Here is an 11990-nt window from a genome sequence, read left to right on the forward strand (position 1 = left end):
AGAAGCTCATGAAGCCACACCTCAAGTCTGTAAGTTTTAAGGTTTTAAATTATTTCATGTACTAAGCACCAAGTCATGATTTCAGCATGTACATGTTTTAAGTTCAAACTACGTGCATCTTATGATAGGATATTATGTTCATGCATGTTGGGTTTACGTGTTGGGTAAATTTTGGAACAGTATGCCTCTCAGACGTAGGATTGTGCGTGAAGCAGGAAATGAGGAAAGGGAAGCTCAGGATGGAGAGAGGGTCACTCCTTCTCGTCCACCCCCAGATATGCAAGCTCAGATGCTTGCAGGGATGACTCAATTCTTCGCACAGTTTGCGGGGAACCAAGCTGCAGTGGATGCAGGGGCGAGGCCCAGACTAGAGGCTGTGTATGAGAGATTCTGGAGGATGGACCCAAAAGAGTTCTCGGGGACTACTGACCCGATGATAGCTGAAGGATGGATTAATTCCATCGAAGTAATCTTTGCGTTTATGGAGCTGCAGAATGCAGATAGAGTTAGATGTGCCGCCTTTTATTGACAGGAGACGCCAGGCTGTGGTGGGAGAGCGCATCTGTGTCGGTGAATCTGCAGACTCTGTCATGGGACGGCTTTAAGGAGGTCTTTTACTCCAAGTACTTCACTGAAGAAGTACGATCCAGACTGACTAGGGAGTTTATGACGTTGCATCAGGGAGACAGTGATATGGGTGGATTTTACTTGTTTTTCATATCGTATTATGTCTCGTTGTGTTTCATTTATCATTTAGATTACATGCATTTAGTGTTATTTTAGCATAATTTATGTTTTCTTGTTGCTCATTCGTTTAGTTGGTGAAAATGCAGGTGAGTCGTGCATAAACTGAAAATTAAAGAAAAAAATTCGAAAGCAATACGCCCAGGCGCACATTCACATCCGCCCGGGCGCCTCCAAGGCGTGAGAGAAGGACTTTTTGCGAGAGTCATCTGCCCGGGCGGAAACTTATGTCCGCCCGAGCACGTCAAAGAAAAAGTGAAAAACAAATCTACGCAAGCCATCCGCCCGGGCGGAAACTTACATCCGCCCGGGCGCGTTTGAAATTTAGGAAAGATTTTTGGACAATTTCTTCCCTTAATTCTGAATGGGGAGGATATGGAAGGGAGTTGAGGATGAAAATAAGGGATTATTCATCATTCATTCAGCAGCCACCACAAGCCTTGGAGAGGATTTCGCGCTCGGATTGAAGATTCGAAGATTTTCGGGCATCGTCTTTGCGTTTTTCGTCAAATCTAGTATTTCTAACTTAGTTTTTATCTTTTAAACATTGTTGTTTTTATGTTTTGAATTCGAGTAGCTAAACTAAAATATTTGTTAGAATTTAAGGGGATCCTACCCCAAACTTTGATTTAGTAAATTTATATTTCGATTGTTGCTTTATTCTTGAATGTGCTATTGTTTCGCATTGTATTGTTAGAGCGTAGATAACTTCAACGTTTTTATATTGCGAGTGAGTTCGAGAGAATAGCTTGTGATAAGAACGAGTAGCATAGTCCGTGGATCTACAATTTACATAGACATATGAAATTGGATACACGTCGATAGTCATAGTCTGGTAGGACGAAAACTAGGAGATTTCAAAGATCAACATGCGATTCACTCTTGATAAATAATTAAAGATATTTAATTACTTCACTGAGTAGAATTAGTTTGGCATAGCTCGAGAGGGCGTGTTCAATCGAATAGGAAATCATGTCGGAAGCGTAAATCGCTATCGAACGAATTAATAAATTAACGAGGGGTAGGTGAACTGAAATTCCCAACAAATTCACTTCTAATTGAATTTTAATCAATCATTCTAGATATCATATCTTATTATTTAATTCCTGAATTTTTTATTTGCATGTTTATTTGAGCATAAATAATCAATCAATCAAATTTCCGTTGCTAAAGATTTGATAACTAGAAATAATAATTGTCAAATACAGTCTTCATTGGAACGATACTCGTACTCATGTACATTATACTATTACTTGACATCATGCACTTGCGATTAATTTTGAGCATACAAAACCATATTTTTATTAAGGATTCCACAGTGCAAGTTTTGCTCGATCAAGTTTTTGGCGCCGTTGCTGGGGACTGTTAATTCACAATTTTATTTTTAGTTATTTTCTTTAGCATTGTTTCATTCGTTGTCGGGGACTGTTAATTCACAATTTTATTTTTAGTTATTTTCTTTAGCATTGTTTCATTTTTATTAAATTAACACTCCATATTCTATTACAGATATCTCTTCCAGTGCATGCCAAAGTCACTTGACGTGGAGCTTGAGCAGTTCGACCCTGAAATTGAAAGAACTTTCCGCATGAGAAGACAGCAGCAGAGACTGAAGGAACTGATGGAGAGACACGAGCATGAGCATGAGGAGGAACATCATGAAGATAGACATGTTGAGATGCCACGCCGCATACCAATGCTAGAGTATGCCAAGCCTTCTTTTGATGGTGCACGCCCCAGCATTTTGAGGCCTATTGTGCGAGCAAATCACTTCGAAATCAAGCCAGCTATAATTCAGATGATTCAGAATACAGTCCAGTTTGGAGGATCTGCAGTAGATGACCCAAACACGCACATCGCAGATTTTCTTGAAATTTGCGATACTTTTAAATTTAATGGAGTTTTTTATGATGCTGTTAAGTTGAATTTATTTTCTTTCTCCTTACGTGATAAAGCTAAAGCATGGTTAAATTGTTTGCATGTAGGTTCGATCACCACATGGGAGGATATAGCGAAGGCGTTTCTCATCAAATACTTTCCTCCATCTAAGACCATGAAGTTGCGTGCAGACATCACCACATTTGCTCAATTCGAGCAGGAGTCTTTATATGAGACATGGGAGCGCTTCGAAGATCTATTATGAAGATGTCCTCATCACGAACTGCCACATGGGTTAGTCGTTCGAACCTTTTATTATGGCTTGCTTACTCCTAATCGTACTATGATAGATGTTGCTGCTTGTGGGAACCTGTTGAGAAAAACAACTGAGGAAGGATATGAGTTGTTGGAGAAGATGGCTGCTAGCAGCTATCATCCTCAATCTGAAAGGAACAACCAGCGGAGAAGTGCAGGAGTCCACCAGGTAACTGACCTGTCTGCTATCACTGCACAGCTTGATGTTTTGAACAGGAAGTTGGACGGGTTGAATATGGGTGGCACGGCTATGCGTCTTCAAGAGATATTTTGTGAAAATGCGGAGGAGAACACTATGTTAAGGACTGTCAAGATGGAAATCCCTTTTATGTGCAAGAAGGGGCACCCATGAATCAAGTGGAAGTCCAAACCGTCCAAGGAATGACCCTTATTCGTACACATAAAATCCTGAATGGAGGCAACATCCCAACTTCTCATGGGGTGTCCAAAACAGTCAGAATCGACCACTGGGAGGACAAAAATATGGGAAACAACCAATGTATAGATCTGACCCTCCTATAGAAGAAAAGTCCAATTTGGAGCAGATGATGTCTAAGTTCATCTCATCTACTGAAACTAGACTCCAAAACCAAGATGCATCGATAAAGGGGCTGGAGAATCAGATTGGACAGTTAGCAAAGATGATAGCAAGTAGAAAGCCGGGCACCTTGCCAAGTAACACAGAGACCAATCCAAAAGAGCAAGTGAAGGCCATCGAGTTGAAGAGTGGAAAGATCTTAGAGGCTAGAGGGACAAAAAAAACTCAAGTACAGGATGAACAGACTAAGTCATCAAAAGGTAAGTCTTCCAACTCAACACCAGCACCCACTGCACAATCTAAAATTGTTATCTCTCCACCTTTTCCTGCAGCATTAAAAAAGGCAAAATTAGATGCACAATTCGGTAAGTTTCTTGAGGTATTTAAAAAATTGCATATCAATATTCCTTTTGCCGATGCTTTGATGCAAATGCCTAGTTATGCCAAATTTCTAAAGGACATCTTAGCAAACAAGAGAAAATTGGAGGATCACATGACGGTTAATCTGATTGAGAACTGCTCTGCATTGGTACAAAACAAGATCCCACCGAAACTGAAGGACCCAGGGAGTTTCTCTATTCCTTGCTTGATTGGTGATATTGTATTTCATAAAGCTTTGTGTGATCTTGGTGCGAGTATAAATCTTATCCCGTTATCTGTATCCAGGAAACTCGGATTAGGAGAACCTAAGCCAACAAGGATGTCCTTGCAACTGGCAGACGGATTTGTCAAATACCCGCGAGGAGTCATAGAGGACGTCTTGGTAAAGGTGGGCAAATTCATATTTCCTGCAGATTTTGTGGTACTTGACATGGAGGAAGACATGGAGATGCCCTTGATACTAGGGAGACCATTCCTTGCGACTAGCAAGGCCTTGATTAATGTTCAAGAAGGGAAGTTAAGATTGCGAGTGGGCGAGGAAGAAATTACTTTTGACGTCTTTAATGCTCTTAAGCATACATTGCACACTGATAACTGTTTTAGAATTGATGCTATGGATTCATTTGTGTGTAATTTTGTGCGGGATGCCATGAAAGACACATTGGAAGCCACCCTCACAACTGAATGGAAGGAGGATGACTTGGATGAAGAAAAAGCTGAAATAGTGGCATACTTTAATGCCAACCATCCATGGAAAAAGCCAATGAGAATGAGACTGGAGGATTTAGGAGAGCGAAGAGATTTGACCCCTCCAAAGTCAAGCATCGAGGAACCACCGACGCTTGAGCTCAAGCCATTGCCTCTGCACCTAAAGTACATATACCTGGGTGAGAATAACACTTTACCTGTCATTATTTCTGCAGCTTTGACAGATGCTATGGAGGAAAAATTGTTGCAAGTTCTCAAAGAGCAAAAAAAGGCATTTGCTTGGAAGGTGGCAGACATCAAGGGAATAAGTCCATCAATCTGCATGCACAAAATCTTGATGGAAGAAAAGTACTCACCCCTCGTGCAACCTCAAAGACGACTCAATCCGAAGATTCAAGAGGTAGTGAAGGCTGAAACCATTAAGCTTCTCGATAGAGATATTATCTATCATATTTCAGATAGTGCATGGGTAAGTCCTGTTCAGTGTGTGCCAACAAAAGGTGGGATTACGGTGATCACTAATGAAAAGAATGAACTTATTCCCACGAGGAATGTTACGGGGTGGAGAGTGTGTATTGACTATAGGATGTTGAATGATGCCACTCGTAAGGACCACTTTCCCCTGCCCTTTATTGATCAGATGTTGGAGAGACTAGGGGGGCATGAGTTTTACCGTTTTCTAGATGGGTATTCGGGGTATAATCAAATCACTATTGCACCTGAGGACCAAGAGAAAACCACTTTCACTTGTCCTTATGGAACTTTTGCTTTCCGATGTATGCCTTTTGGTCTTTGTAATGCCCCTGCTACGTTTCAACGTTGCATGACTGTTATATTCCATAATATGATTGAAACCTTTCTTGAAATATTTATGGATGACTTTTATATCTTTGGTGCACGTTTAATGAGTGTTTGCAGAATCTGAGAACCGTGTTGAAGAGGTGCTAGGAAACGAACTTGATACTTTATTGGGAGAAATGCAACTTCATGGTACAAGAGAGAATTGTTTTAGGGCACAAGGTTTCGGAACAAGGGATTGAGGTGGACAAAGCTAAAATAGAAGTCATAAAGAACCTACCACCACCAGCCTCAATAAAGGGAGTTAGAAGTTTTCTAGGCCACGCCGGTTTTTATAGGCTGTTTATCAAAGATTTTTCAAAAATTGCCAAACCTCTATCTTCCTTACTTATGAAAGATGTGCCTTTTGATTTCAATTCTGACTGTTTACAGGCATACGAGGATTTGAAGGAGCGCTTGGTGACGGCTCATGTCTTGGTGGCACCAGATTGGGATCTGCCCTTCGAGATCATGTGCGATACCAGTGATACTGCGGTGGGGGCTGTGCTTGGCCAGAGTCAAAACAAGGTATTTCATATATTTTACTACGCAAGTAAGACCATTGATGAGGCTCAATTAAATTATGCAACAACTGAAAAAAAATTACTTGCAGTAGTATTTGCGCTTGACAAATTTCATTCATACCTTGTTTTGTCCAAAGTAATTGTTTACATAGATCACTCTGCATTGAAATATTTACTTGCTAAAAAAGATGCAAAGCCACGCCTACTTAGGTGGATTTTATTGTTGCAAGAATTTGACTTAAAAATAAAAGATAAGAAAGGTGTTGAGAATGTGGTGACGGACCATTTGTCTAGACTGGAGCTTATTAGTAATGACTGTGTAGATCATGCTATTAATGATTGGTTTCCTGATGAGCAACTGTTTGAGGTGAAACACCGTCTTTGGTATGCAAATTTCGCTAACTTTCTTTTCACAGGCACACCACCACCAAATCTATCGTTTCACCAACGAAAGAAATTTTTCTCTGATGTGAAATATTATTTTTGGGAGGAAACATTTTTGTTTAAGATTTGTGCAGATTCCATGATGAGAAGGTGTGTTGCAGAGAAGGAGTTTGGTCAAATTCTTAACCATTGCCATGACCGTGAGGTAGGTGGTCATTTTGGACCAACAAAGATGGCATCTAAGGTATTTGAATGTGGATTTTATTGGCCAACCCTCTTTAAAAATGCTCATTCTTATGTGCTAGCATGTGATAAATGCCAACGGACAGGTAACATCTCTAACCGTCATGAAATGTCTTTAAATAATATCATTGAGCGTGAGGTTTTTGATGTGTGGGGAATAGACTTCATGGGACCATTTCCAAGCTCGTTCACGAAAAAGTATATTTTGGTGGCGGTTGACTATGTGGCTAAGTGGGTAGAGGCAGAAGCATATGCCACTAATGATGCTCAAGTGGTCCTGAAATTTTTTAAAAAAAATATTTTTAACAGGTTTGGAACACCACGAGCAATCACTAGTGATGGTGGCACCCATTTTTGCAACAAACTCTTTGAAAAACTTTTGAGCAAATATGGTGTCACATAGTATAGATATAAGATCTCTACTCCCTATCACCCCCAGACGAGTGGTCAAGTGGAAGTGTCTAACCGAGAGATCAAGCGGATTTTAGAAAAAGTGGTAGGTGTCAGTCGAAAAGATTGGTCTGTAAGGTTAGATGATGCTCTTTGGGCATATAGGACTGCGTTCAAAACACTTATAGACACTACACCATATAGGTTATTGTTTGGTAAAGCGTGCCATCTACCTATAGAGTTAGAGCATCGGGCATATGGGGCTACAAAAGCACTAAACTTTAACATTACTGATGCATATAAACGACGTCTGGTTCAATTGGATCAGTTGGAGGAGTTCCGGAATTTGGCATATGATCTCGCACTGTCTTACAAGGAAAAACAAAGAGGGCCATTGATAGGCGGATCACCAAAATATAATTCAAAGAAGGCGAAAATGTGCTACTCTATAACTCTCGGTTGCGACTGTTTCCCTGAAAATTGAAGTCGCGATGGTCTGGTCCATTCGTGATTTCTAAAGTTTACCCATCTGGAGCTGTAGAATTGAAAGATGGAAAGGATGGGACATTTACGATCAATGCCCAGCAACTGAAGCACTACATGGGTGGCACAGTTGAGCCACACCTTGGAATCACCCGGTTCGAAGACAATCCGAACTGAAACTGAACGACAGTCAAGCTCTCGACTATAAATTGAGAACTACCTCTCTTTCTCTTATCTTGCATTTAATTCGATTTTTAGTTCATTTTCTTATTATTTTACTTTAAAAAAAATTTGGAAAGCCGTGAACCTTCCGCCAGGGCAAACATTTATGTCCGCCCGGGCGCGCCCCATTTCAAAAAATTTTCAAAATGCCGCAAGTCATCTGCCCGGGCGGAAACTTATGTCCGCTCGGGCGTGCCCTTTGTTTGACAAATTTTAAAAAAGCCGTGGAGTATCCACCCGGGCGGAAACTTATATCCGCCCTGGCGGATCGCTAATTTTTAAAACCAACACAGATTGTTTTTCTCTTCCCCCATTCCAAACCTAGCCGCCCCCTTCGATTTCCTTGACTCCTCACTCAATTCTTGCTCAAATCCCTTGTCTTGTGTCAATTTCAGGTACAATTAAGTTCACCACCTTCACCAAGCACCAAGGGCATCAATTTTCCGGTCACCATTTTGTTTTCCGGCCACTGCTGCAGAAATTTCGGCCACCACTGAATTTTTCCGGCCACCACTGAATTTCTCCGGCTGCCGCTGCAGCTTCCGACCACCACTGACTTCCGGCAACACGCCTCCTACTCCGGGCTACTTGTGCTTCCCAAATAATCCACGATGGCACCCAAGAAAGCTCGGGTAACTCATGATGCTTCCTCGTCATCATCTCATAATATCCAGTTATTTGTAAATACCGCCGCTAGGGAATGCTACGAGCATGCTAAAATACATCGGGCTCCGATTCGAGAGCGAGGGTTCCAGCTTGTTGTCCAAATTTTTATTATAAATCAAATTGAGACTAGAGGATAGAGCAAATTTTGTAGTCAACCGCAAGCCGCGGTGGCACCAGTAGTAAGGGAATTTTATGCTAATGCGGCTGAGAGGAGTGATATTAAAGCATTTGTGAGAGGGAAGCTGGTAGATTTTAGTTCGGTAGAAATTAATCGGGTGCTTGAGACACCGACGGTGGATGACTCGGTATATGTGGCATGGGCAGCAGAACCCAACTTAGACTTGATGATGCAACGAATCTGCTATCCGGGGTCTCCGTGGAAGACACCTGGCTCGCACAGTTGTTTTGCAGAGAAATATTTGCTCCTCCCGGCTGCGATGTGGTATACATTTTTGGCCACATGTTTGATGCCAGTCGGGCACACCAGCGAAGTACAGAGGGAGAGGGGAGTGCTGATGTATGCACTAATGACCCAGATGCCAATCAATGTGGGCAGGATTATTCTTTCACAGATCCAGCTGAGCATTCATAATCCGAATGTGGCACTATTCTTTCCCCACATTATCACCGAGCTGTGTGCGGGTAGTGGGGTCGTTTTTCAAGATGATGACGAATGGTTACCACCGACCAAGGCCCTTGATGATGCTAGCTGGCTACAGAAAATGGCAGTACGGCGTAAGGCCTTCCTTCAGTTTGGCCCTATCTGGGACGATTTGACGTTCGATCCTCTACCACAGCCGCCCCCACCACCGGCCCCGCGACCTCGACGTCGCCTTCTTCAGGACCGGATGGACAAATTTGCTGCCTTTGCGGGCCATCAGTTACAGTGGCATACTGTGAGTCAGACATATCAGATTGCTACTGATGCCATGCTGCGTCTATCCCTGATCCACAGTGGTATTGACCCCCAGCCCTTATGCCACCACCTATGCCAGTTTTCCCGCCACCGTTTCAATTCCACTATGCCGATGCACTAGAGCCGGAAGCTGGTGTCAATTCCCCAGAGGCGCACGAGGAGGATGATCTTTGAGAGGGGAGTCACTTCTGTCCCTTCTTTTTTATTTCTTGCATTTTGTTTCGGTCCTTTTGTGTATTTCTGTTTCTATTTCATGCTTAGGTCATATTGCATCTATTTTGTTATGCACTATCTGTCCCTTTTTCTATCGTCTGTTGCATTGGGGACACTGCGACTTTAGTATTGGGGGGTGGATGGGTGTTGTTTTGTGTGTTTATTTTTAGTGCTTTGTTGGTTTTATTTCTGGGCATTTAGTTTTAGTCTTTTTTGCATTCGTGTGTGTCAGCCGACAGTGTTAGAAGTAGTACTTGTTAGCCAAGGATGATCAGGTGATGAGACATGCCCTGTATGTCGTATAATCGCACTCCTTTAGCACATACTATGGTAAAGACATGAAGTTTCATTTAAAATGCTGAATCCTCTTTGCACGAATGTTAGAACTGGAAGCATGCATGATAGGATGGTGAAAATTTAAAACTAAAGTGGGAAACTAAGATGGTTGAAGGTGTAAATTGAACTTGACGATATTCTCTTGAATCGAGGTATCTATCAGCAGCATAAAAAAAGAGAAAGATGGAGATGTAAGGTGTGGGGGAGCCGAATAAAGGAATGAAATCCTATTCCTGGCTAAAGTTGGAGATGTAAGGTGCTGGGGAGCCAAATAAAGGAATGAAATCATATTCCTGGCTAAAAAAAAATGTAAAACACATGGATTTGAATCTGAGATGAAAGGCTCTAATGTGGTCCTTTTATTACTGTATTCCAATTCAGTAAAAAAAAACTGCTGCTGGTGGTTACTGAGTGCAGAGGAATAAAGGAGAGTAAGATTTACACTAACAGGCTGATTTAAGTCTCTGACAATGGTTGAGAATGGATCCCTCTGTCATTTATGATGCTAGGACTAACAACACACACATACACGTTCAGGTTTTATTTGAAACAATGTCTAGACCAAAAGAAAGTGCGAAGAGTTGTGCTTTTGCATTGATCGACAAGGGAATATGTTGAGTTTCTCTGAGGCTAGTTGATGATTATGAATTCACTGTCGAGCTACTTTGTGTCATGTTCCATTTTGTCTTGTCACCTGTTTTGCTCGAGGGCGAGCAAAAGATTAGTATTGGGGGGTTGATATGGGTGGATTTTACTTGTTTTTCATATCGTATTATGTCCCGTTGTGTTGCATTTATCATTTAGATTACATGCATTTTGTGTTATTTTAGCATAATTTATGTTTTCTTGTTGCTCATGCATTTAATTGGTGAAAATGTAGGTGAGTCGTGCATAAACTGAAAATTAAAGAAAAAAATTCGAAAGCGATCCGCTCAGGCGCACATTCACATCCGCCCGGGCGCCTCCAAGGCATGAGAGAAGGATTTTTTGCGAGAGTCATCCGCCCGGGCGGAAACTTATGTCCGTCCGGGCACGTCAAAGAAAAATTGAAAAACAAATATGCGCAAGCCATCCGCCCGGGCGGAAACTTACATCCGCCCGGCCGCGTTTGAAATTTAGGAAAGATTTTTGGACGATTTCTTCTGTTAATTCTGAATGGGGAGGATATGGAAGGGAGTTGAGGACAAAAATCAGGGATTATTCATCATTCATTCAGCAGCCACCACAAGCCTTGGAGAGGATTTCGCGCTCGGATTGAAGATTCGAAGATTTTCGGGCATCGTCTTTGCGTTTTTCGTCAAATCTAGTATTTCTAACTTTGTTTTTATCTTTTAAACATTATTGTGTTTATGTTTATTATGAATTCAAGTAGCTAAACTAAAATATTTGGTGGGATTTAAGGTGATCATACCCCAAATTTTGATTTAGTAAATTTATATTTCGATTGTTGCTTTATTTTTGAATGTGCTACTGTTTTGCATTGTGTTGTTAGAGCGTAGCTAACTTCAACAACGTTTTTATATTGCTAGTGAGTTCGAGAGAATAGCTTGTGATAAGAACGAGTAGCATAGTCCGTGGATCTACAATTTACATAGACATATGAAATTGGATACACGTCGATAGTCATAGTCTGGTAGGACGAAAACTATGGGATTTCATAGATCAACAAGCGATTCACTCTTGATAAATAATTAAAGATATTTAATTACTTCACTGAGTAGAATTAGTTTGGCATAACTCGAGAGGTCGTGTTCAATCGAATAGGAAATCTCGTAGGAAGCATAAATCACTATCGAACGAATAAATAAATTAACAAGGGGTAGGTGAACTGAAATTCCCAACAAATTCACTTCTAATTGATTTTTAATCAATCATTCTAAATATCATATCTTATTATTTAGTTCCTGAATATTTTATTTGCATGTTTATTTGAGCATAGTAGTAATAATCAATCAATCAAATTTTCGTTGCTAAAAAATTGATAACTAGAAATAATAATTGTCAAATACAGTCTTCAGTAGAACGATACTCATACTCACGTACATTATACTATTACTTGACATCGTGCACTTGCGATTAATTTTGAGCATACAAAACCATATTTTTATTAAGGATTCCACAGTGCAAGTTTTGCTCGATCATACAGCAGTGTAGCTGAGTTCGTGAGGAAGTTCGAGAGGGTTTGTCACTTTGTGCCCCTAATTGCTAATGA

The 11990-nt window shown here is 41.0% G+C and overlaps 1 non-coding gene across 1 annotated transcript; it reads right to left on the reverse strand.

The window, feature by feature from the left end:
- Positions 1–2801: 2801 nt before the first annotated feature.
- Positions 2802–2907, reverse strand: LOC142523564 (small nucleolar RNA R71). Its single transcript, XR_012814751.1, has one exon. It is a non-coding gene; the product is annotated as a small nucleolar RNA R71 (small nucleolar RNA).
- Between the last annotated feature and the right edge of the window lie 9083 nt (positions 2908–11990).

This window comes from Primulina tabacum, chromosome 13 (genome assembly GCF_025594145.1).
Source record: "Primulina tabacum isolate GXHZ01 chromosome 13, ASM2559414v2, whole genome shotgun sequence".
NCBI lineage: Eukaryota > Viridiplantae > Streptophyta > Magnoliopsida > Lamiales > Gesneriaceae > Primulina > Primulina tabacum.